The sequence below is a fragment of the Lutra lutra genome, chromosome 6, assembly GCF_902655055.1.
Source record: "Lutra lutra chromosome 6, mLutLut1.2, whole genome shotgun sequence".
NCBI lineage: Eukaryota > Metazoa > Chordata > Mammalia > Carnivora > Mustelidae > Lutra > Lutra lutra.
The window spans coordinates 399,934-423,803 of NC_062283.1; the positions used below are offsets into that span (position 1 = coordinate 399,934).

The 23,870-nt window shown below is 54.0% G+C and overlaps 1 long non-coding RNA gene across 1 annotated transcript; it reads left to right on the forward strand.

The window, feature by feature from the left end:
* Nucleotides 1–2,722: 2,722 nt before the first annotated feature.
* Nucleotides 2,723–20,815, forward strand: LOC125103253 (uncharacterized). The gene is made up of 4 exons (XR_007128330.1): nucleotides 2,723–2,823; nucleotides 18,412–18,484; nucleotides 19,073–19,255; nucleotides 20,660–20,815. It is a non-coding gene; the product is annotated as an uncharacterized LOC125103253 (long non-coding RNA).
* The last annotated feature ends 3,055 nt before the right edge of the window (nucleotides 20,816–23,870 follow it).

Consider the following 23,870-nt stretch of genomic DNA (forward strand, 5'->3'; position numbering starts at 1 on the left):
CTCTGTTGCAATGAGTTTTCTAATGGCTGTGGTGGCAAGATCTTCTGGGATGCAACTGTTAATAAAATGAATATTAATTTCTGATAGTAAGTGTGTCCAAGATGCTGGCTTAGCAGCCAGCCCCTCGGTCCCAGCACCTTGGTACTCCTGTACTACTATGCAGAGACAATGGCTGAGAATGAGCAAAGTGGATGGAAATGGGTTTGGAGTGCACAAGGGAAGGGTATGCGTGTGTGTGTGTGTGTGTGTGTGTGTGTGTGTGTCTAGGGAGTTGGGGAAAATATCATCTCTGGCCAAGCTGTATCTTCAATTTACCTAGGTTCAAGAAGGTGCGGGGAATCCGTGGTATTTCACTGTCCAGCATTTTGCAGATGAAGAACATGACTTTGCATAGAGTATGGCAAGACTCGTTCCAAGTCTTCTCTAGTTGGTACGGAAGTTGGGGAGAGCAGCGCCTTCCGTCTGCTAGGATCGGCGTGAGAGGTTGAGTGCTCTCAAGATGGTGTCTGGAGGGCTCACTGTGAAAGTTTGCACACAAGACTGATGAGGACAGTCTCGGTTTTGTTCTGAGAAGGGAGTATTGGAAGAATGAGGTGCCCCGTGTGATCCTGGGAAGGGGACAGACCTGGGGTACACTGCAGAGCTACTTCGTGGGATGGTGGTGATCTGCAGCGTCCGCTTCATGAGGTCTGTCCTTTATTGAGTTCTGGGTGTGCTTCTGCGACTTTGTCCTAATGGCTGGGATTTCCAAGCTGTGGGATTTTTTTTTGGCTTCACTGTAAGAGATGATCTACAGCGATGTGGGCAAGTCCTGTTCTGCTGCTGAGAAGTGTGTCCCTAGCGGTTGGAGTGTGTATTACAAGCTTAGAGTTCAATGGCAAGGTGGTTACAGCCGTCAGCAGGCTATTGTTAGTGATGATTTTTATGGGTGAATTCCACAGGATGAGAGGTTAGATCTTATGGTTAGGGATCCTCATTAAGTGCCCATCAAGGGTGTTTGTTCTGAGGTTCATATTCGATATCTTTTTATTCCTCCTAATAGCCCTCCTTGTACTTGGTATTCCAGTGAGCAGTGCATTACAACGTTTCCTGCATTTTACCCATGCGTTGATGCGGATTTGAGAGAGGAAAATGTTGTCAGTGCTTCCACAAATTGTACAGTGGAACAGCCAAATAATAAAATTTTATTTTTGACACAAAGTAGGAAGTATCCTGCTGTGATTCTTAGTTTAAAACTTGGGAGGGGGCCCTCTTTTGGTACTGGTAATGAGGACCATAGGCCTTCCTAGGGAACATTATCAGATTCTATTGGAAACTTGGTCTTTGTTATTGTGGAAGAATCAGGAGTCAACCAATTATTCGTCTCCTGTTTCATTTTCCATGAACAGTTCCACAATACTGGGCTTCACACCGCTACCATAGTGAAATCATCCCGACTTTAGCAGCAGCTCGCCCTTCTCTGCCAAGGGTATGTTTGAGCCAAGACAAAAGCGAATTCTGGGTGACTGGGAGACCCTAGGATCAGAATGATGTCGGTAGGGAGTTACTGTGATCTTAAATTCTAAACCAGCTTCTAACATCCAGATGAAATATATTTCAGATTTAGAAACTTCCAATAGAAATGTTGTGTCCATGATGACAACTGAAGAAAATGTGTCATCCCTAAACCTAACCTTAACCCCTAACTTTAACACTGAAACCTAACCTGACCTTAAAGCCCAACCTGGAACCCTGAATCCCAAACCTGAAATTGAATCCGAAGCCTGGACTCTGAACCTGAGTCCTGGATCCAAGGCTTGAACCATGAGCCCAAACCCTAAACCAGAACTCTGAGCTATGAACTCTGAACCAAAATCCCAGCATGAACCCAAACCACAAATTTGACCGTCAACTTTATCCCAGAAGGCCTGAGTCTTAAACCCTATATCATAAACATAAAGCCCTAAACTCTAACTGTTCCCTTGCCCATCACTCTAAATCCTCACCCTGACCCTAAACCCAAGCCTTATCTAGAACTCTGACTGAAGGGGTGCCTGGGTGGTTCAGTGGGTTAAAACCTCTGCCTTGGTCTCAGGTGATGATCCCAGGGTCCTGGGATTGAGCCCTGCATTGGGCTCTCTGCTCAGCAGGGAGCCTTCTTCACCCTCTGTCTATGCCTGCCTCTATGTCTACTTGTGATCTCTGTCTGTCAAATAAATAGATAGAATTTAAAAAAAAAATAAAATAGAACTCTGCCTGGAACCTGAACCCAATTTCAAACCCTTCACCACACTTTGTTTATGCATTCAGCAGTGATGGATATTTAGTTTCTACCTTTTGAGTCTTGTGAATACTGTTTGAGTTGGGGGCTAGGGTTAGGGTCTTGGATTGGGGTCAGGGCCAGTCTTGAGAGTAAGTTGAGGTCAGAGTGTGGGTCTGGTCAGGGCCAGGGTCATGTTCGGTGCCACCATTTGGGTCAGGGACTGTTTTCATTGCATATTGTTTCCAATTCATTGCTCCTTAGCTATTTTTGGAGAAGTCGGGGATACTGGGCTCCATGCAGCTGCAGTTTCCAGAATGAAATGGCTTCAGCGGGACCCTGGGAGGGAGCAGGTGCTTCCTTTGAAGGGTGAGCTCCCCAGTCCTGCACTGCCCTCCACCGCCTGCAGAGGGCGCCAGACCGCAGCTCCCGCCCTGAGCCTGCCCCGCCTCCTGGAGACCCGCCGTGGAGACTTCCGGAGCTCCTGCGGCGGCGTCCACGCTGACAGGACCCGCTGTGGGGGACGTGGGGTGGCGTCCACGCTGACAGCCGTCCAGGCCCCTCAGGACCTGCGGCGGGAGAAGGTGAGCAGAAGCCACCTGAGGGGGCACTGTCGAGGGGGCGCGTGTTGTCAGGACCCCCGGAGGAAGGGCGCACATGTGGACACTGGGCTTGCGCGATTTTGTGTGCGGCGCGGCGGCCTCCCGCGGGGCTGAGCGCGGGGCTGTGGGGTCCCCCCTCTCCGGGCTCGGATGTGCCCCGGGTCGCGGCTGTGTCCGTGCGCCGCGGACTCGGCTCCTGCGGCTCCTCAGACGGTCCGCGGTCCGGGCGCGGCCGCCCCCTCGGGGCTCGCGCTCCCCCCGCCCCTCCCGCCTGGCCCCGCGCGTCCTTCCCGCGTCCACAGCTGCCGCGGGGCTGGCCGGAGTCCGGGCGTCCCGGAGCGACAGCGGACTGTGTAGACGGCGGCGGGGACGGCGGGTGTTTCCCCGCGGTTCTTCCCGGAGCCCCGAGCGTCTCCCAACCCCGCGCGTCCCCTCCGTGTCCGCGGTCGGCGGCGGCTGTGAGAGGACCGGCCTGTTCCCTCCCCGGGTCGGGGCTCCCCGTGTCTCGATTTGGCGGACGAGGCTGCTCCGGGCCGCGGAGACGCCGCGGGTCGCGGACGCTGAGGCGCGAGTGTGTCGGCTCGTCGCCTCGCTCTGCGGCTCCGAGGGCGCGTCCGGGGGGCGGCGGGCGCGTCCCGGCAGCGAATCACGTCCCCGGGGGCGGCGCCGGGAGCGCGGAGACGACCGCGGCTTCACGGAGGAGGCGGCGGCCGGGAGCGGGAAGGCGGGTCCCGGGAGGACGACAGGCCGGGCTCCGGGGAACGGGGACGCTCACCGGCGGCGGGACGGCGATTCCCTGCGGGACGTGAACCGCAGCTTCCCATTCAGTTTTCCCTCCCTTCCCCTGTGCTCCTGCGCTCTATTCTTTATGTTCCATGTGCGAGTGAAACCGTGTGATAATTGTCTTTTTCTGCTTGACTTATTTCACTCAGCATAACCCCTTCCAGTTCCATCCATGTCAGTGCAAATGGTGGGTGTTCATCCCTTCTGATGGCAGATGGGATGCCTGGGTGGCTCAGTTGGTTAAGCCTCTGCCTTCACCTCAGGTCATGATCCCGGGGTCCTGGGATCGAGTCCCACATCGGGCACCTTGCTTGGCGGGGAACCTGCTTCTCTCCCTTCTGATGGCGGAGGAATATTCTATTGTGTATATGAATCGTATCTTCTTAATCCATCCATCTGTTGAAGGGATCTTGGCTCTTTCCACACTTTGGCGACCGTGGCCATTGCTGCTATGAACATTGGGGTGCAGATGGCCCTTCTTTTCACTCTATCTGTATCACTGGGGCAAATATCCAGGAGTGCCATTGCTGGGGCGTAGGGGAGCTCTATTTTCAACTTCTTGAGGAACCTCCACACTGTTTTCCAGAGTGGCTGCACCAGCTTGCATTCCCACGAAGAGTGTATGAAAGTTCTTGTTTCGCTCCAACCTCACCAACACTTGTTGTCTCCTGTCTTGTTAATTTTAGCCATTCTGACTGGTATAAGGTGGATCTCATTATAGTTTTGATTTGTATTTCGCTCATGTTGAGGGATGCTGCGTAGTTTTTTAGGTGTCTGGTGGCCATTTGGATGTCTTCTTTGGAGAAATATCTGTTCGTGTCTTCTGCTTATTTCTTGATTGGATTATTTTGTTCTGTGGGTGTGGAGTTTGATAAGTTCTTCCTAGATTTTGGATACTAGCCCTTTATCTGATATGTCATTTCCAAATATCTTCTCTCATTCTGTTGGTTGACTTTTGGTTTTGTTGACCATTTCCTTTGCTGTGCAAAAGCTTTCTGTCTTGATGAAATCCCAACAGTTCATTCTTGCTTTTGTTTCCCTTGTCTTTGGAGACATGTCTAGCAAGAAATTGCTGTGGCTGAGGTCAAAGAAGTTGCTGCCTTCGTTCCCCTCAAGGATTTGGATGGATTCCTGTCTCACATTGAGTTCCTTCATCCATTTGGAGTCTATTTTTGTGTGTGGTATAAGGAAATGGTCCAGTTTCATTCTTCTGCATGTGACTGTCCCGTGTTTCCAGCGTCATTTATTGAAGAGACTGTCTTTTTTCCATTGGACATTCTTTCCTGCTTCGTTAAATTAGTTGACCATAAAGTGGAGGGTCCATTTCTGGGTTCTCTATTCTGTTCTGCTGATCTGTGTCTGATTTTGTGCTGATACCATACTGTCTCGATGATTACCGCCTTGTAATACAGCTTATGGTCACCTGCCTTGGTTTTAAATGGCTATTTCTGTGCTGACACTTGTGAAATGTGGGCGCTCACTCAGTCTGGATGCATGTCCCATTGGGATTCTTCAGTGCCCACCGGTGGGTCTGCACTTGTGCCCTCATCTGCCTGCACGGCATCTTAGTGAGCATTCACTGAGTGCCTGCTGTGAGCTCCAACAGGGCACAAAGCATGAGAGTGAGAACTAAAATACAGGATCCCTGCCCTCCTGGGACTTGGGATGGCTCTGTCCTCCTGACTCATGCCGTCCTCCTGCCTCACCCCATCCTCCTGCCTCACTTCTTTTCTATTGTGCTGTAACTGACGTACAACTGATACTGTTAAGCACATTTCAGGTCCAATTCAGTGCGATAAATACACTCACTTTTCTCCACCTGCCACCTCCATCCATCACCACCATTTCTTCATCACCCCAAGCTGAACCTCTGCCCACAAGACCCGAATCCCCATTTCCCCTCCCCAGCCCCCAGCAGCTACTTCCACCTCTATGAGCTGGAGCGCTCTCTGTCCCTCACTAGTAGCCTCCTCCAGTATCAGCCCTTTAGGGACTGGCTTATTTCACGGAGCACAGTGGGCTCAAGTTCTGTCCCCATGAGCCCGGACCTGACTCGCCTTTCCCCTAAAGGAATGGCTCAGCCCTTTCCTGTCTAAGCCGAGCCTCTTCAGTCCCCTCTGCTCCCCTCATTTCCCTCCTCAGCCTGAAGATGATCCCAACCACTCTGCAGCTTTGAAGACCAGTTCAGCCCAGATGCAGGAACATACCCTGGGGGTCTCAGCCTCACCTATCCCATCTGTCCTGTCCACACCACGTGCCTGCACCCCTCCCCCACCAGCTGGCCACCTGCTCTTCTCACAGATGTCCCCACATCAGGAGAGGGACACACCTAGTCCAGACCCTTGGGTTCCTCTGTGACTTGTTGCTTTCCACCAACTCTCCCAGTAGTGAGGTGGCTACTGGAGGACATTCGGGGTCCAAACCATTTAAAGGCGTATGTGAGTCTCTGCTGCCTAGGGCTATGGATAAGAGTTGGGGCAAATGGAAACCAAGCAGAATCACGGGAAGAAAGGCTGGGTGATGAGGAACTTTAGGGAGGAAGGGCCTGGAAGCTCGGACATATTCCAGAGCCCCTGGGACACTGCATGCGTGGGCTGGGTGCCTGCTCAGGGCCGACCTGAGAAAGCCCTAGGCTCTGCCCTCTGGCGATTGTCAGACTCGGCAAATAGGGAGCGAAGGCCAAGGCAGAGTGCTAAGAGGCCTGGCTGGTGCTGAAGGTGCATCCCGACACCCACGCACCCAGAGCCCTCCTACCCATCTGCAAAGACTGGAAGGTTTTTTTTTCTCCCAGGAGGAGGGCAGTTTCCAGATGTTTAAGGAAATCTCACCCAGTCGACAGCTGACCACTACATTCACAGACCAGACACCTGTGGGCACACATGACGAGGGATACAGATTCGATAAAATCAGTTGAGAACTGTCACTAAGCCACAGCAGAACTGCAGCGAGAGCAGCAGCGGCGGGGTCAGGCCTGGGATTTGGCTTGCTACATTGCACTGTCCACAGTGTCCCAGATCCAAAGGCAGAGAGACGAGTGGTGGTGACACGTGAAAGGAATGTATTTCAGTGCAGCTGACGTCAGAAGGCCGAGGACTGGCATGGTCTCAAGATGATGAAAACACTCCTGGGCTTTTATATGAGGAAAATCTGGGACAGAGGTCGGTGGGCTGGTGCAGGAGGTCAGTAATGTTGCAGTCAGTCATTGTCTTGGGATCTTGCTGGTGTCGTGCTGGGGTCAGGCAGTGGTTATTGCTTGAGGGGTCGTTTTGGTGCCCGCCGGGTCTTTGACTTGAATTAACAGATGAGCTGGAAGGAGGGACGTCATCAGTTCAGAAGTACAGACGGAAGTCAGAGTGCAGGGGGGTAAAGGCCTTTTTCCCTCCAAGAGCAGGGGAGCTCTGACCCTTTGCTACACACCTTGCCCTGCTCGTCGCTTCCAGCTGCCTGGTCCTGAGTTCCGTCCTTTGAATGAACAGGTCGTCTAGTAAGTAACGTGTTTCCCTGAGTTCTGTGAGCCGCTCGAGCAGACTATTCGAACCTGAGGAGGAGGCTGCGGGGCCCTCCAGTCTGTAGCCATAGCTCGGAAACACCAGTGACCCCTCTGCCCAGCCCCTGGCTGACCACGAAATTAACAGCACGGGGGTTCAGCGGCCACTCGCGGCACAGAACACAGACTGGACAAAGTTAGCTCAGAAAAGTCACTAAGCCAACAGCAGCAACCACAATGAGCAGCAATAATGAAGCCTGGGGTGGGGAAGGTCTGATATTTGGGAAGCTTCCATGATAATATTCATCATCACACCCTGGACTTGTCAGTGGGGCCACGTCCCCTGGCTGGGGGTCAGGGAGCTTCCTACATGTTCCACCTGCCTCTCCGGGGCTCCCCCGGCCACCCACAGCCCTGTGCTGCTTCCCAGCAGAGGGCGGCTTTGACCAAGGTCAGGAAGACGGGATGGGTTTTCCTGACTCCCCTGCCACCATCCCCGGCCCAGGGCTGCAAGAGAGGAAATTTTCTTCAACTCCTCTTAAGGTCCCTGCTGGGTCTGGAAACTGACAAAGACAGAGGAACAGGAGAAAAGCGGGCAGAGTGTATGGACTTTTCTGGTGGGAGCCTCCCAGGAACATGGAGACCAGCAGAGGCGATTGGAGCAGACAGTTCTATGTTTTAGGCAAAGAAACAATCAATGCATGAAGAATTGAGACACAGGGGTTTGAGCTAGGGCTGGTAAACGGTAAAAAAGTAACTAGGAAGATAAAGGTTAGTTTAACCAGGTTTGTTCCTACGGCCTTTGTGGCCCTAAATTCCTTGACTCTGGTGATCAGCACGTCCTCCTTGCGGTCTGGGGAGAGGAAGTTCCTGTGGGAGTATTCCAACCTGCTTCAGGGAAGGAGGGCTGATGGCTGGTTATCAGAGGGATCTTCCTGCATCTGCTCTATGGAAAATTCTTTGTTTCTGTATTTAATTTGCCAAGGTGCTGTATTTGGGCAGTGTGTCCTGACGCTCACTGGCCTGGTGCTGTACTCTGTCTCCTCCTAGTATCCAGGACATTGAATGAGCTGCTGTGGATACAGCCCAGCCGTGGGGCAGTCCCTTGTCCAGGGAGGCACCTGCCTCCAGGGGTGGGTTGCCTACTACTCCCACACCGGTGCTCTGTTGCGAAGGGTGGCTGCCCTTCCTCCAGGACATTGGGTGAGAGTGTGCGGATCTTACTTCGAGAAACTGACTTCATTTCCTGCAAATGTCTACCCAGTAGTGGGATCATACAGAGGTTCTATTTTTAGTATTTGGGGGAAACTCCATACTTTTCCCAGCACGGCTGTGCCAACCAAGATCAATTCTGGATGGTTTTACCTATTAACAAGAGATTTTTCAAGAACCTCTCCAGCAGAGAGCATGAGAACATTTTCAAGGCCTCGCACAGTATACTAACCATAGGAACAAACTGGTAATTCAGAAACTATTGAAATGCAGAGCTGCTTTTCCTTCCTCCATTTCTGGCTAGTGTGCTGGTCTGTGGGTCGATCCCACCTCAGGCAGCTGGAAGGCTGACCTCCTAGGTTGGCTGCCACTGAGTTGGCTCCTGTTTACAGAAATTCTTTGGGGTGTGGCCGGGTTTCCCCACCTGTGCACAGATGGAGTTGGCGACCTCTGACAGTAGAGGTGTGTGTCCTCCTGGCTTGGTCCCTCCCCTGTCCCCCAGCAGAGCCATCACACTGAGGATTTAGGGGGACGGGAGCTGCCCCCAGGCAAAACCACCCAAGACTCCCACTGTCCCTACCTGACCTTCAGATGCTCCTCAGTTACTCCTGTGCCTCTGGTGTCTTCCTGGGACCCGGACCCGGCTGTTTCCAGACAACTCATCCAGCAGCACCCTCACTTTCTGGGAGGGGATTAGCTGGAATCCACAGTGTGTCCTGCTGCCCCACCTGGATCGCTGATTGAAGGCATGTCATCTGGGCTGTCTGAGGACCCAAGACCGTGGGTCTGTGGCCTGGAAGGCTTCTGAGCTGAGCTGATGGGATGAGAGGGTTGAAAGGCACAGAGGCAGGTTTTCAGAAAGCTCTTTGGGGTTCCCAGCATCCTATGGTTTTTGAATCAAAACCTGAGATCTTTAAAATACCAGCAATGTTACAGGGTGGGCCAGAAAATCATGTCTCTATGCGCCCAACACCACCTCAATATTGGCCATTTCTTGCGCATGAGCTGAGTACAAAGGATTGGCAGTCGGAGCTTGAGGGGAGGTCCTGGGTCAGACTTTGTGTTTGGGAGCACAAGCCATCCAGACAAGCTTGTGCTGAGCCTCAGGAGAGGGCCTATGTAGAGACCCCAGCTGCAGACACTGCTGTCTGCTGATGCACACCCCACCCCCCAGTCTGCCCTAGTGCACCTGCTGCTGAGGGAGCACCTGCCCCCTCCCCTCTGCCTGAGGGCTCTCTCCTACACCAGCCGTGCCCCTCCCCTGCCAGTCACTGCCAGCCTGCAGCCTGGGAGGGTGGGTACCCCGATGAACTCCAGCCCTGGGGACAGATCCAGTGTGGGTGGGACATGGTCTCCCAGCAGGCCTGAGCGCCAGACCCCCACGATGCTCACTCTCCTCCTGGGGGCTCACTGTGCCACGTCCTTCCTCAGGCTCCCTGGGCCCAACTCCTCCTCTGCTCAGGGACCACTCTCGGCCCAGGATCCACACGCTGGGACTGGGAGCAGGTTGTCTGTACCTTCTGGACTCGCACTTCCATGCCCGTGACATGGGCACAGGCAGGCCTCACAGACTCGTCAGAGGAGACCCAGTGCAGGGAGATGCAGGCCACTACATGGGAGATACGAGGTGACTCCAGAGGGAGCACACAGGCCTTGCACAAAACATGGGGCTCATGGAGCCCAACGTAGGGTGTGGGCACCCACCCAAGGGGCATGGGGAATCCTGGTGAGGGTGGCCCTGGTGGGGGGAGGGGACACCACAGAAGTGTCGCAGAAAAGGCAGGAGACAAGACGACAGGACAGAGCTTCCCAAGGAGGTCGATGGAAGAGTCAGAGGATCACAGAGGCCCTAGGGAAAACTCGGAGAACCTGGAGATGTTGGCTGAAATGCTGTCATTTGGTCAGAAAAGTTGTGTCACAAACCCCCAGTTGACACTGGCTGATTTACTCTTCATTGCTTCTAGGAATCAGGGTGTGCAGGCCACTAATTCTCACATTGCATGAAGTCTAGGATATATTTACTTTTCATCCCTTTTCAGGACTAGATTTTCCTAGAGGGAGTGCTAAGCATGGGTCTCTCCATTCTTTTCTTTGTGCAACTGGCCTCTGTTTTCAGGAACAGCCCTGAGGACTGCCTCCTGTCACCTCCCACAGTGGACCTCACCTCGTGGTTTGGGGGCTTCTCACTGATGAAGCCCCAGTCCTCAGTACAGAGCAGGGACACCCCAGATCTGCTGAATGAGGGAGGAAAGGATGGAGGGAGGGTAAGGAGGGAAGGAGAGAAAAGAGGGAAGGAAAGAGAAGAGGAAGGGAGGGGAAGGAGGGAGGAGGGATGGGAGGGAGGCAGGGAGGGTGATAGAGGGAGGGAAGGGAGGGGCAGAGGGGAAGGAGAGGGGGCTATTGAATGAGAGAGTGAATAAATGAGGTAGGGAAGGAGGGAATGAAAGCACAGAAGTCCGGTCCGTACATCAGGAGCCATTGTTTGGGGTGAGGTCCGAGGGCATCATAGCCTGGGCCCTGGATGGTGGCTCAGGGCACATCCATCTGCCCTCCCAGTGCTGACCTTCCTTCCTGGCCCTGCTGTCCTTTGGATCCCCTCCACCTCCTCAAACAATTCTGAATGTTCCCAGGAGCAGGGTGGTGGTGGGGGGCTCTCAGGAGGGGTTTCCTGAATCCTGTGCCCGGACGACACTGGGACAGTAGCTACAGGACATTCTGTCATGAGGACTGGGACCGTGGATCCCTTCCATCTCCTTGGGCATGAGTGTTGTTCCATTCCCTGTTCTCTCCACCACTGCTGTGCTGCACACTCCTGACGATGCATCTGTGAAACACTACGCTAGAGTTTCTGGGGCTGAGTCTGAGGCCGAGCACGGCTAGGTGATGGGTGCCCCTGTGGGCTGGAATGGGGCCTGCACACTGTTTTCCCAGACAGGGGTGCCCGTCACCCTTCTCTCCAGGGGACCTGCATTGGACTTCTGGTTCTTCACATTCTCCCCAGGGCTGCCGGTCCCCAGACCAAACACCTGCCACTCTGAGGGTGACAAGTCCTGCCTCCATAGGGATTTCTTTGCCAGAGTCCTTCCCTGGGAGCTCCTGGGTCTCTGATACATACTCCCCGTGTGCCTAACCTCTCCGCTGAACTTGCATGCATTTGGTCTCTGTCCCTGTGGAACCCTGTGACTTGGAGCCTGTTTGGAGCAGAGTCAGGGGAAACTTTTCTCTGGCCTTGGGTTGTGAGTGATGCGTTTGCCCTCTGTGGTTTGTCTTCCAGCTTTCTGCATTTTTCTGGTTTCTGTGTGGGACACAGGAGGAGCCAGCCGTGTCCTGTCTGGGGTCAGGCTGTGGTGTCCCAGCAGGAACAGGGGTCTTGGGCCCGAGATTGTGCTCATAATTCCTAAAGGGGCTCTATGATTACATCTCATCTCTAATCCATCGGGTCTCAATATCGAATAAGGGAAGTCCTATGTCACATGAACACAGAAAAAGTCAAGTCCCCTTTGAAAACAGGTGGGCAGACACCACGGCACATACTGTGTGATTCCACATACAGAAACATCCAGAACAGGTAAAGGAACAGAGAGAAAGCAGCTTAGGGGTTGCGAGAGGCCTGGCTGGAGGAGAAATGCAGGGAGGGCTTTGGGTTCAGGGTCTCCTTTGGGGAAGGAGATGTCCTGCTGCGATGTTCTGTGGTGTGGTGGCACATCGTTGGGAATGTGCTTAACGCTCGTGATGTGTTCAAGTGAAAACAAGTAATTTTATTGAAAACAAATAATAAACAGTACACAGAACATGGGGAGATAAAATAACAGTTAATATGTATCAGAGAAAGAATATACAGGTAGGGGATGAAGCATTCCTGTGGGCCGTCGGGTTCGTGGGATAGAACAAGGGACAGTTGTACAAGGAGCAGCCTGTGGGCTCTGGATGTGGCTCTGGGAGCCCCACAGGAGCAGGGGCAGGGGCATGGACGGGAGCAGGGACAGAAGCAAGATCAGAAGCACAGGCTAGGGCAGGGGAAGCGGGGAGTGGCTCTGGCTGGGGCAGGGGTAGCAACAGGAGCAGGAACTAGAGCAGGGGCTGGGGCAGGGGCAGGGGCAGGCACCAGCTCCTCTGGGACAGCGTCAGGCTCTCCGTGGGCAGGTGCCTGGTCTGTGCTGGCTCCTGGTCTCCTGCTGAAGTCTCTCCAGGCACCATCCCCGCCTCTGGAGCTGCGGGTGAAGTTGGGGCCCACTCTGGCTCTTCAGAGCTAGACCCAGGTGTCCAGGCCCCCACATTCCAAAGACAGCCCCCTGCCCAGCTCATTTCATTGGAGATCCTGGAATGAAGAACATGTTTGCCTTCCTTTGCGGAGACAGAACTCAGCCCAGGGCCTCCCAGAGAAGCTACAGCCCGGAAGGAGCCCTCACCGGCGGGACATCTCAACTGCAGTCCTCCCGCTGGCTGCTCTGAGCCCAGTTCTTGCTCCTGGCCGCACACCAGCCTCTGGGGTCTCCTGCCTGTGGGCCCGCCACCGACCCATCCCCAGACACCCACATACACCCAGCTCTGGCCTTCTCACCCTTGGGCTTGGCATCCGTGGGCTCCAGTCCTGGACCACAGTCGGGTGTGGTACCACCAAGGACAGTGGCCTGGGCAGTGTCCGAGGCCTTCCCAGGCAGTCCCCAGTCCCTGCTCCTGGAGAGCCCCCTACGGTCACTCCCTGTGTCAGGCAGATAGAACCGGTATCCACCAGCCTCCTTCTTGTTTCATCATCCCTGGTGTTCTGCAAAGACAGGGACCGGTAGCTGGATCGGACACATCACAGCCCTGCCCGGCGATTCTCACTGTCCCCCTACCCAGTCCCCCTGCTGCTCCCAGATCACAGACATGTGCGTGCACAGCCCCACACTTGGGACAGGGACCCATACCTGCAGGATGCAGGATAAACCCTGGGGAGAAGCCCACAGTCCCCCACACCCCATCCCACCCAGCCAGCCTTGACCTGGGGTGTGAACATGACCTGCCCACCGGGCATCTGACCTCTTGTCAACCTGCTCTTGAGTGGGTGGGTGCACCCATGAGCATTCTTTACAAACACACACACACACACACACACACACACACACACACACGCATGGGGAGGCGACCTGGGGCTGCACAGGTCGGATCAAAGCATATGGGGCTGGGGACTGGCTCTGGGCCTCATGGTGCCACCTTTCTATACTTCCAGCCAAATGACCAGAGATATCAGGGACCCTGATATGACATCCCCAGCGAGGGAAAGTGTTTGCAGGGTGTGCTTTCCTCTGCCTGCAGCCTCCGGACTTTGGGATGCAACACGCAAACATGTCCTTCTTTTGAGAATCTCCAAGGAAATGAGCTGGGCAGGGGGCTGTCTCTGGAATGTGGGTGCCTGGTTACCTGGGTTCCAAATTCTGTTGGGCTCTCTTGTCAGGAAAGTGAGGTCACCACTTCCTGGGGACGCCTTACCTGACTTTCTCCTCACACCAGAGCCCCCTGAGGGCTCCCCTGCCCCTGCTGCTCAATGCTCACCCTCTACCCCATGCCCTGTCTATACAGTGACACCCACACAATCTACCTACAGAACCCGTGAGGCCTGGGTGTGGACGGTGTCCCCACTGTAAGGACACAGAGCTGGGTTTAGACTGGGCTCCTGTTCATGCCCAGGATTGTGACCCTGGACAGACTCTGCGCCTCTCAGGGCCTCCCCAGGCTCCCCAACTGCACAGTGGGGTCTTCTGGCTTCTACTTCGAGGGACGCCATCAAGGTTAGGACCTCTATGTACGTTCCTGGTATCACAGGAGGCTGGGACATGCACGTGGCAATGCAAGAATGAGTGGGGGCCTGGGCAGGGCATAGAAACAGCTCAGAGGGGCCTGGGTCTGCTCTGGAGTCCAGGCAAAGCCACTTTCCTCCTGCCTGTCTCCCCAGCCCCCGTGGGAAGGTTGCAGCGAACTGATTCTGACCTTGTCCTCTTGTGACACAGACTTCCAGGGGCTCCGATTAGTTTTGGGCCCAGGTCCCAGGGCCTTGTCTGCACCTGTGTGCTTGGAAGTCCCCACAGTAGTTCCTGGCATTCCTGAATCCTGTCACACACCCCTCCAGCATGGGTGGCCTGTGTGACTGTGCTCTAAGGAACAGAATGGAGCACAATGATGGGATGTTGTTTCCAACCTGATGGAAGAAAGTCTGTAACTTCTCCTGGTTCCCTCTCTGTGTTCATTCTCTGTCTCTGTCTTCTCTGTGTGTCTCTGTGTCTCTCCCAGGAGCAGGATCTGTGGTCTCTGGGGGCGATGTGAGAAACCTCAGAGGCCTACCTTCTCCCCATTTCCCTCTCCTGTCCTGGTGCTTTGTTCCCTCCTAAGGCCTCCTCACCCTGACCAGAGCACTGACTCTGGAACCTCTTCCCAATGGGGACCCTGGCTGCAACAAGGAGGGTCCTGACCTTGGTCCCCAGACCAGTGGCCCAGTGCTCTGCCACATTCTGCAAACCCAGGTCCTTAGGCCCCCAAACCCCCAGGCTGTCCTCTGGTCAGAAGGACCTCGAGGGAGTACAAAGCATTTACCCAGGACTGGGAGCACAGTGGCTCAGGGATGAAGATCCAAGGCCAACAGACTTTGCTACAAGCCTGTGGGAGCCTAGGGACACCCCATCTCTACGGCCCCATTGACAGAAGAGTAGCTGAGGCCTTTTGTACTGTAGCCTTGTCTGCACTTGGGGGGTATCTCTTCCAACTTCCAGTAGCCCAGGATGGTGATGGACACCAGGCCCCAGACCCTGTCCTCTCCCAGTGCCCTGGCAACCCCCCTGGGCCCCTTGGGGACCCCCCGACCATCAGCCTGTCCTGTCTCCCCTCCCCATGCTATGGATCTGGGTTCTTGCCAGGGGTCCTGATGCCCCTGACCCCATGGCCCAGCTGTCCAGCTGTCTCCGACCTCTTTCTTCTTTCCCCCTTGTTACCCACCTCGCTCCCAGGGTGTCTGCCCCTTCTGACCCCAAGCTGGGAAGTCAGAGTGATGTGTGTGTGCACAGGCGCACATGCCTCTACCTGCCCGGGGATGCCCAAGGTCATATCCCCGCATGGGATGGGGTGGGTAGCTATCCCCGAGGATCTGAGAGGTCTCACACCCAAAGTGAACCTCACGGGAGGGTTGGGGCTGGCCTGGGACTGGAGAGCAGCCCTGCTTCTTGGACTCTGTACCCCCCATTTGTCCTGGTGAGTCCCTGCCTCTCTTGACCCTAGGTTCCCAGCTGTCCCTGAGGGTTGGACATGGAAATGCTTGAACTTGCCCACTCTTCCAGGGATAGGTGGAGGACAGTGCACCAGGCACACAGGCCTCCCTCCTGAGAGGGCCCGGTGTGCACAGGGGACCTGCACACAGCACCTATACCGTGACCCAATCCTGCGGCATGTGTGCACGAGACCCATGGCTCCGCACCTGACCGGTCTCCCATGTCCCTCACCACCGCCAAGGGCTCTGTGGCCCCAAAGTCCACTTAGCCCAGGAACCATGCCCACCCTGGGCAGCAAGCCTCAGGGTGCAAGGCCAGGCGGGTTGGACATCTGGGGACACAAAGGTCACTGAATACCCCCACCCAGCTGGCCGGGAATGCAAACTGCCTCCCAGGGTCCAGCTAAGTGCAGGGCTGGGCCAGAGGACCTGGAGACAGCAGTGGAGGCCCACTCAGGGCAGGGGGAAGAGCAGTCCACCCCACTGCCCTTCTCTTCTCCTCCTTCCTCACCTTCCTGGTAGGACCCTGGGACAGAGGTCCAGCCTGTCCCTGGCTGCAGCCCTGGCTGGAGTCAGAGATGTGGGAAGGAGGCCGGGGAGAATGCCCGAGTGTGAGGGATTTTGTTACTGTAATGAGGGACCCCGTGGGCAGTCAGGGATTTCAGCCCTTTTTAGACATTAGCAGTGGCCCCAGGACTCGGCCCCTGCCCCATCCTTCACCCTCCACGAGGCCCCGCATTTCCCCCAGCCCAGTCCTTGTCTGCAGCCAGTCCTCTCTCCAGCCCCAGGAAATCCAGCTGCTCTGGGGGCTGCAAACTCATTACGAGCTGGAGCCGAGCCAGCCCTATGGGGTCTGGTTCCGGGGCCTGGAGCCACACAGTGGGGAGAGGTGATTTGCCACAGGAGCTGGGAGAGGGCAGAATGGACTCTCCATGGGGGCCGTGGCTCCCTGGTCAGCGCAGGCCCTGTTGTGTGCCGGCCCCTAGGGCACCCAGACTCCAGCTCTGAGGCAGGCTCCGGGAGGGAGACCAGAGTGTGACTCCTGCTAGCTCCGACTGTCACTGTGTCCTGTAGCTACAGTCTGTCCCACCAGCTGTACTCCCCTTCCTAGTCAGCCAGTAACACCCCCAGGGCCAAGAAGAACAGCCCATCATCCAGCTCAGGGGCCAGTGTGTGGCTGGGCAGGCAGGGGAGGGCTCGCTCTGGGCTCAGGGAATCCCTGGCTGGGCTAGTGGGGGCTCGGGAGGGCTGGCCTTCCAGCCCCTCTGCTGAGCAGCCCTGTGACTGGCGCCATTTGCCTTACCTCTCTGGGCCTCACTCTCCGCCTCTGTGCAATGTGGTGATCCTTAGTGATCACTCCTGTGGCAGGAACATATGGGATGCTGGTGACTGACCTATGATGGGCACAGAGCCTGGGTTGCAGAGTGCAGTGGGGGATGGTGCACAGTGTTACCAGCAAGCACTCCTCCTCCCAAAGCCATTCAGCCTTTCCACGCAGCTGCCAGGCCCCTGGGAGACCACGTTCCTGATACCAGGTCCCTCTGTGTGGCTCTTCCTCAGCAGTGGGACAGGGTGGGGACCCTGGACACAGGGCCAGCTGCTCCCTCTGAGGGCACAAGAGCAAGGAAGACTTTCCCTGGGGTCCCCCAAAGCCACGTAAGAGGGGAGGTGGCTGCCCCCAAACAGGACATTGAAATTCTGCTTCTGTTAGAGCCTGAGCGTTGGGCTTTGGTTCTTTCACTTGCTGGGCCGATGGGACACACACGCTCTCCATGACTCCTCCTCGAATGAAGAGCTCTTGCAGGGTCCTGGGAGTCCTGGAGCTAGGGAGGGGAGAGGGGCTTTTCCCCTCCCTGGTTCCTGAAGGAGACCTGTCCTCTCAAAGCGAGGATCATTTCAGGTCATGAGCCTGCGCCAGGAGCGGGGCTGGCCCCTCATGGCTCCCGACTCTGGGGCTGAGTCACAGAGGATTTTAGGATCAGAAACCTAAGTGGGATCCCCAAACTGACTCCAAATCCCTTGTTATTCCATACGTGGTAGTATTTCCCTCTTACCTCTGGTCTTCTGGATCAGGAAACATGTCAGGTCTCAGGATTTTCTTCTTGTGTGGCCAACTGGAATGAATTCAGCTGGCCTGTTTACCTCTGCCCATCATGGTCCTGAAGTCTGGAGGACCTTTGAGTAAGATACTCGAAGATGCCTAGGACTAGAGACATAATATTTTTTCTGATATTAAAGTTACTGAAAGAACTATCTTTTTTTTTTTAAAGGAGTTTTTTTTTTTTTTAAGAATTTATTTATTTGACAGATGGAGATCACAAGTAGGCAGAGAGGCAGGCAGAGAGATAGGAGGAAGCAGGCTCCCTGCTGAGCAGAGAGCCCGATGTGAGACTCGATCCCAGAACCCTGAGACCATGACCTGAGCTGAAGACAGAGGCTTAACCCACTGAGCCACCCAGGTGCCCCCGAAAGAACTATCTTTTTAAAATTGATTCAGCCTCTGGTATTTTCAGAGTGTGCTCTAATACCAGTCTGAAATAATATTTAAAAACATTCCACTCAGCCTCTTCTACACAGTAAGACAATGCTTGTAAACTATTCCCTTACCCACAATGACTTATTTTGCAACCATCTTAGTGTTTATATGGTATGACTATGACTTATGTTAGTTAAAATCTGCAGAGAAAGAACTAAGACAGTGTATCCAAGCTTTAGGGGGACTTCATGTTTAAATTAGTGTTGGACAATGAGCTACTCCGTTTTATTCTGTAGTCCAAGGGAATGGTGCCAGACATCTCTAAGATGTTGGGAAGTTCTAAAAATCTGACTTGAAATTATCTGTGTGCTTCAGGGATTTGGGCAGGATAAAGGGAGGAGCACAGCTTCTGTGAACACCTCTGTTACCTCTGTTGACCATGGAACAGGTAACTTCTGTAGGCATCATTTTGATTTCTTGGTACTGTTGTTAAAGGTGCTTTTGTCTCAAGTTCCTCTCTTTAGTTGTAATTAGAATGATAGTGGAAATTTCTGTCTTTTACCATCCATGGGCCCATATCCTGGGCTCCCAGGGAAGCTATCCTTTAACCAAACTCAAAATGACTGGGCAAAACCTCAGAGCATGGGCCCTATTTCTGCCCCAAGCCCATGTTGTATATCTGCTTCCAGAAGAAAAAGATAACCAAAAATGCCATTGCAAACATAAAGAGAAGAAAAAAAATGAAAGAACCTCTCCCGCTCCCATAAGATTAACATCATATGGACATGCACATCCTGAAAACATAAGAAAAAGTCTGTAACTTTCTGGAATGTTCTTTTTCATGATGATGTGTAAGTCTGTATGTAAAACAAAACGAATATAGAAACCTGCCCTGAATGTTCCGGAGCACTCCCTTCCTTGTGAAGATTGTGTCTCCCAGGCAGCTGACCTGACTTGGTCTCTTCCTTTCTCTCTAAAATGTTTAAGGGAGTTTGTCCCTTTAGTGTCGACGATAACGGTATGTTTTCTTTTTAAGTGAAAAACCAGTGTTCCTGGGTCACACCTCCAACAGCACAGAAGGGCGGCTGTTCTCGTTCTTCCTGGAGCTTCCCTGAAGAACCGAGCATGTGTGTGTATTTTCCAGCACAAAAGGGCTCATCCTAGAAGGATGCTTGGAAGGTCTGACAAGCACTCTCCACTCCATGGGTGACACCAGAAGGTGAAGCTCGTCCCCCTTAAAGCATTACTTATTGGGTCTTAAAACTGCCTTGGAAATGTGGGAAACCATTGCTTTTCCTTTTTTAAAAGATTTTATTATTTGACAGAGAGAGAGACACAGTGAGAGAGGGAACACAAGCAGGGGGAGTGTGAGAGGGAGGAGGCTTCCCGCTGAGCAGGGAGCCAGATGTGGGGCTTAATCTGGGCACCCTGGGATCATGCCTGAGCTGAAGGCAGAGGCTTAATGACTGAGCCACCCAGGCCCCCAACCATTGCATTTCCTAAAGCCTGAGACTGGGAAGGTCTGAGAGCAGCTCACCTTGCCAGGAGCCAGGAACAGCTCTGCAGGCAGGGCTGGTGCAGGAAGGGAAGGTGTAGGCATCTGAGAGTGGTCTGCAGCCAGGGGGGTCCCCAGAAAGGGCCAGATGTCTGGAGGAGGGGGCTCTGCTCACGACCCGCCCATGCCTGCCCCGCAGACCAGGTGTTCCAGCGAGGAGGCCCCGCCTCCGGGAGTACCCGTAACGCCTGGCGGTGTGGGTCTCCCGGTACAGGGAGGGGCAGCATCCAATGGACTCAGGGCACCACCCTCCCGGACTGATCAGCACGTGGGGGTGGAGCTATGTCCTCTGTGGGCAGACCCAGAGGTGCCTTAGGATGCAGAGGGGTGGCAGAAAAGGGGCGCTGGAAGAGTTCCTGGGCGGGGACCCTGGCTCGGTAAGTGTGGGCTGTGTGCTGGGGTGGGGATCCCGGGCATAGGGTCCTTGAAGGGCACATGACGTGAATTCACTGTGGGGACTCAGATGGGTTTTCTTTTTCCCTTGAAAGTCTCTTCTGCCTGATGTCCACCAACTAGCTCTCTCCCCAGACCCCTGAACTCCAGGGTCCTCACTCATCCAAGCTTTTGTGGGATGGGTTGCGGACATTTCAGGGTTTTCTGTGTTCTCCAGGAAGAGTGCATGTAAAGACAGCACACGGTCCCCAACCTCAGGGGGTGCCCTGTTCCCTGGCACAGTGCAGGTAATGGACCTTGAGCAGCACCCCGAGGTCAGCAGGGTGTCCCCTGTTCCCCACCCCCCACAGGTGTGGCGCTAACAAGTGCCAGAACAAGTTCCCCAGCTTCAGCATTTTGCACTCTGTCCGGGGGGTTGGTGGGAATGGGCTGTCAGGGTTGTGCACGAGGGTCCTCCAGGCGGGGGCCTGGAAGCTGGGGGAAACCAGACCCCACTCAAGTTGCATGAGGAACAGGTGAGTTGAGGTGTTCCTTTGGAAGGATAATTTCACTTTTCTGAAAAAGACAAAGTCATTGGTCTACTTTAGAATGTTGATAATTACTACTTAAGAAACAAATGTGTGTTTCCAAAATGAAAAGAGAAAAGAAACAAGTATGTGTTTTCCATTCTCCCAGAAACAGAAGCAGGTGTGCCGGCCTTAGGTCAGAGGCGCCTTCTCATCCCCACCTGACAACACTTCTCCACTCTGGCTCCACGAGACCCGAAGGTTTGAACAACAGCGTCTGAGTCAGGCAGGCAGCTCGTCACAGGACGCCCGCTTTCCGTGAAAGCAGCAGGTACGTCGGCCGCAATGTCTCTTACGTGTCAGGACTGGAGGTAAAACTTCTTTGCAACTGAAAACCTCCTGGGCTTTTCTCTTTTCTCTAGTTGGGCCATGAAGTCAAACTGAAGTGCTGTCCACATTCTGGATTCAGTGCAAGAGTTCCTTAGTGTCCCCACAGGTAGGACATCACAGGGAATGCCATCTTCTCGTTCATTTACTGCGTACAAAATGTCATCTGCACACCTGCTTCCTAGAAAGTCATTTGTACCAGAGAAGGAAGATGAGATTTGCTCCTAGTGTGTTCTTACGTATAACTGGATCCTTCGTCCAACAGCGTCTATTCCCTTGGGCCGGGGGGGATGGTCGAACGCCACCATCTAGAGTTTGGTGGCTTTCTGTGGCCGGATAGAGACATGGATGATGTCATTTGTCAAAGCTGATGTTTCATAATTGTTTAGTCTTTTCATCAAAAGAGTTACAATTAGGGTCAAGGGAAGATTCAAAATTATTCAAAGTCGACATTTACCGTTTAAAAGGAAAGCTTGACTTTCTAATTTGACTCAGTGTATCGTCTAGATATTTTAACGTGCTGTATTTTCTCTGCAGTTTCCTTGGTGGTGGAGTCAGAAGGAGAGACTTTGGGAATTCTCCTGGATAGAGGTGCGCTGGTGGCTTCAAGGGGCTTGGCGGATATCAGGAGCCCTGGGGTGAGTTCTGGAACTGCTTGCCTGACACTGGGTGGGTCAGTTATCCCATTCCATCCCAGGAAACAGTTTCTGTTTCCTCCTTAAGAAGTTGCTGGCAGGTAGCATCTATGGATGCAGAAATTGCACAGAAATTGTTCTACATAATGAAGAGCAAATAAAGTGAGGTGATTTGGGCTGTATCATTCTGTAAATAAGTTTCATGACCCCCGTCGCAGGCGATGGTATTTACTGCATGAGGAGTGCTCAGAAGGCTTCAGTGAAAGACTCAGATCTCACAGCAGGTTCAGGTTCCACCAATAACGTGTCTAACAGTTTGCCCAGGTAGGAAGGTGAGTGGAGAGAAACACGACACATTTATGAAAGCCTTGGGCCAGTGTCACTCTCACAAGAGCGGGGGATCCTGGAGCTCTGCAGCAGACGGGGCAGTTCCAGGTCTGGGGAGAGCTCAGGGGTCCCGCAGGAGAGTGGAGTGCATTCCGCAGGATGGTGTGGGCAGGGCTGGCTCTGGGGGTGGCTGTGTGTCCCCCATGTGACAGTTGTGACAGGTCAGGGCTGTGAGCAGGTTCCTGGCTGAGGACAGGGGAGGCCCAGGTGGGGAGCTGGTGGGAGTCTTCATCTGTGCCACCAGCCTCAGCAACATGCACGAGCTCTCCATCTGTCCCTGTCCCTCCAGTTCCCGACTGTTCTGCGTCGCCAGGCCAAGACGTTGGTTCAGGCTTCTTTCTTTGAGTGTGTGTGTGTAGTTTCACAACCTCAATGATGAAATGTTGGGTTGTCAGAAGGTCTGTTCTCTTGTATTTCCTGCTCTCCTCTAATAAGTCACCGCTGTGAATCGTATGGGGCAGTGGAAGGGGCGATCTGTGCATTTTTATTTCCTGTTGTAGTTAAACAATGGGAAACAAATCTTCTGAAATATTAAAAGAATTCTTTGTGAGTGTTCATGTTTTTCTCTTCCGTGAACCACATTCCAATATTAGAAAATATTTTTTTAAAGTAAAACACAGGCGCAGAGCTATAACACGGCACAGTGCCCTTTGTGAGGGGGAGAAATGGGAGAGGAGTGTAGGTTGCTGAGTAGCTCGGGGAGTGGCTCCTTGTGCTCCCAGAGAAAATCTCCCCTGGGGGGGGCTGCTCACCTGGTGGCCCATCCTGGGTTCTGAAACCTGACCCAGTGAGTCCCTTGTGACTTGACCTGGGGAATTGAGGAAGAAAACAGAGTGAATCCTGGAGGGCGCCTGCATCCTTTGCACTCCGACGACTCCATGAGGCCAAGGAACCAATCACCTGTGAGGCGTGTCAGGATCCCTGAGGGTCTGGACTTTGCTTCCTGCGAAGAGGTTGTGTCTTCGTCCTCATCTGAACCAGAGCCCTGTTGTCTGGTTATGGAGACCCAGACCTTTACGTGACCACGTCATCATTAATCTTGTTATTTTAAGCAATATAGAAATTGACTTTGAGATCCAAATACCAAAAAGAGAAACACAAGGTCAGACAGATATATGAGGACTGAACTTGTGGCCCCTCTCATTAGTATGGGCAGCGCAGGGTGGCCCAGATGAGAAAGAACACGGGGTTCTATTTGGATAGAAGTGAGCTGTGCACGTGGAGCGCTTCATTCTCTCTTCTCCCTTACTTCTCTGAGGGGAAAATGGAGTGGTGCCTGGAGCTTGGTTTCTGATTTGAAGGAATGGGAGACTAGAGATTTGAGAGCCGTGTTCATGCTGGCGTGCTGCTCCGTGCCCAGTGAGTGAGGGTTTGAAGCCTGGACTTGAAAGTGTTGGTGTTCAGGGAGGATGTGGTCCGAGTTTCCTGCACACAGAGTCACCGGCTGGTCTGCCTAAATGGACCCGTTCCTGCCTTTTGAAGGGTAGCTTGAAGGTGGCTCAAAACCCTCGGGCACTGGAGGAATGATCTGGGAGGGACACCTGGGTGGGCCAGTGTAGACAAGCCCAGGGGATTCCAGAGCTAATGAGAACATGTTTCTGAGGCTGGAGATGGCTTCTCTGTGAGCAGCACTGCGCTGGGGAGGATAGCAGTCTCCGGTGTCGGGAGGTGTGGGCCTGGCAGGAGAGTCAGATCAGAGCTGGGAGGTTGTGAGCCATGGTGGTGGCCTTCACTCTGGACGCACAGCCAGCTTGTTCCAGGGACGGGGCTCTGCTCCTAGCCGGCCCTCCTGCTGCAGACGTGATAGGAAACTGGCTTCCTGTTGGGTTCTCAGGTGCTCGTCTCAGCAGGGTGCTTGGTGGGAAGCAGCCCACAGACAGCATTCTGGATTCTCGCCCAGTGTGCCCCTTGCTTCCTCGGATGAGGCACCGCAGGTGTCCTCTCTGGCATCTGTGAATTCTGCAGGCAGAA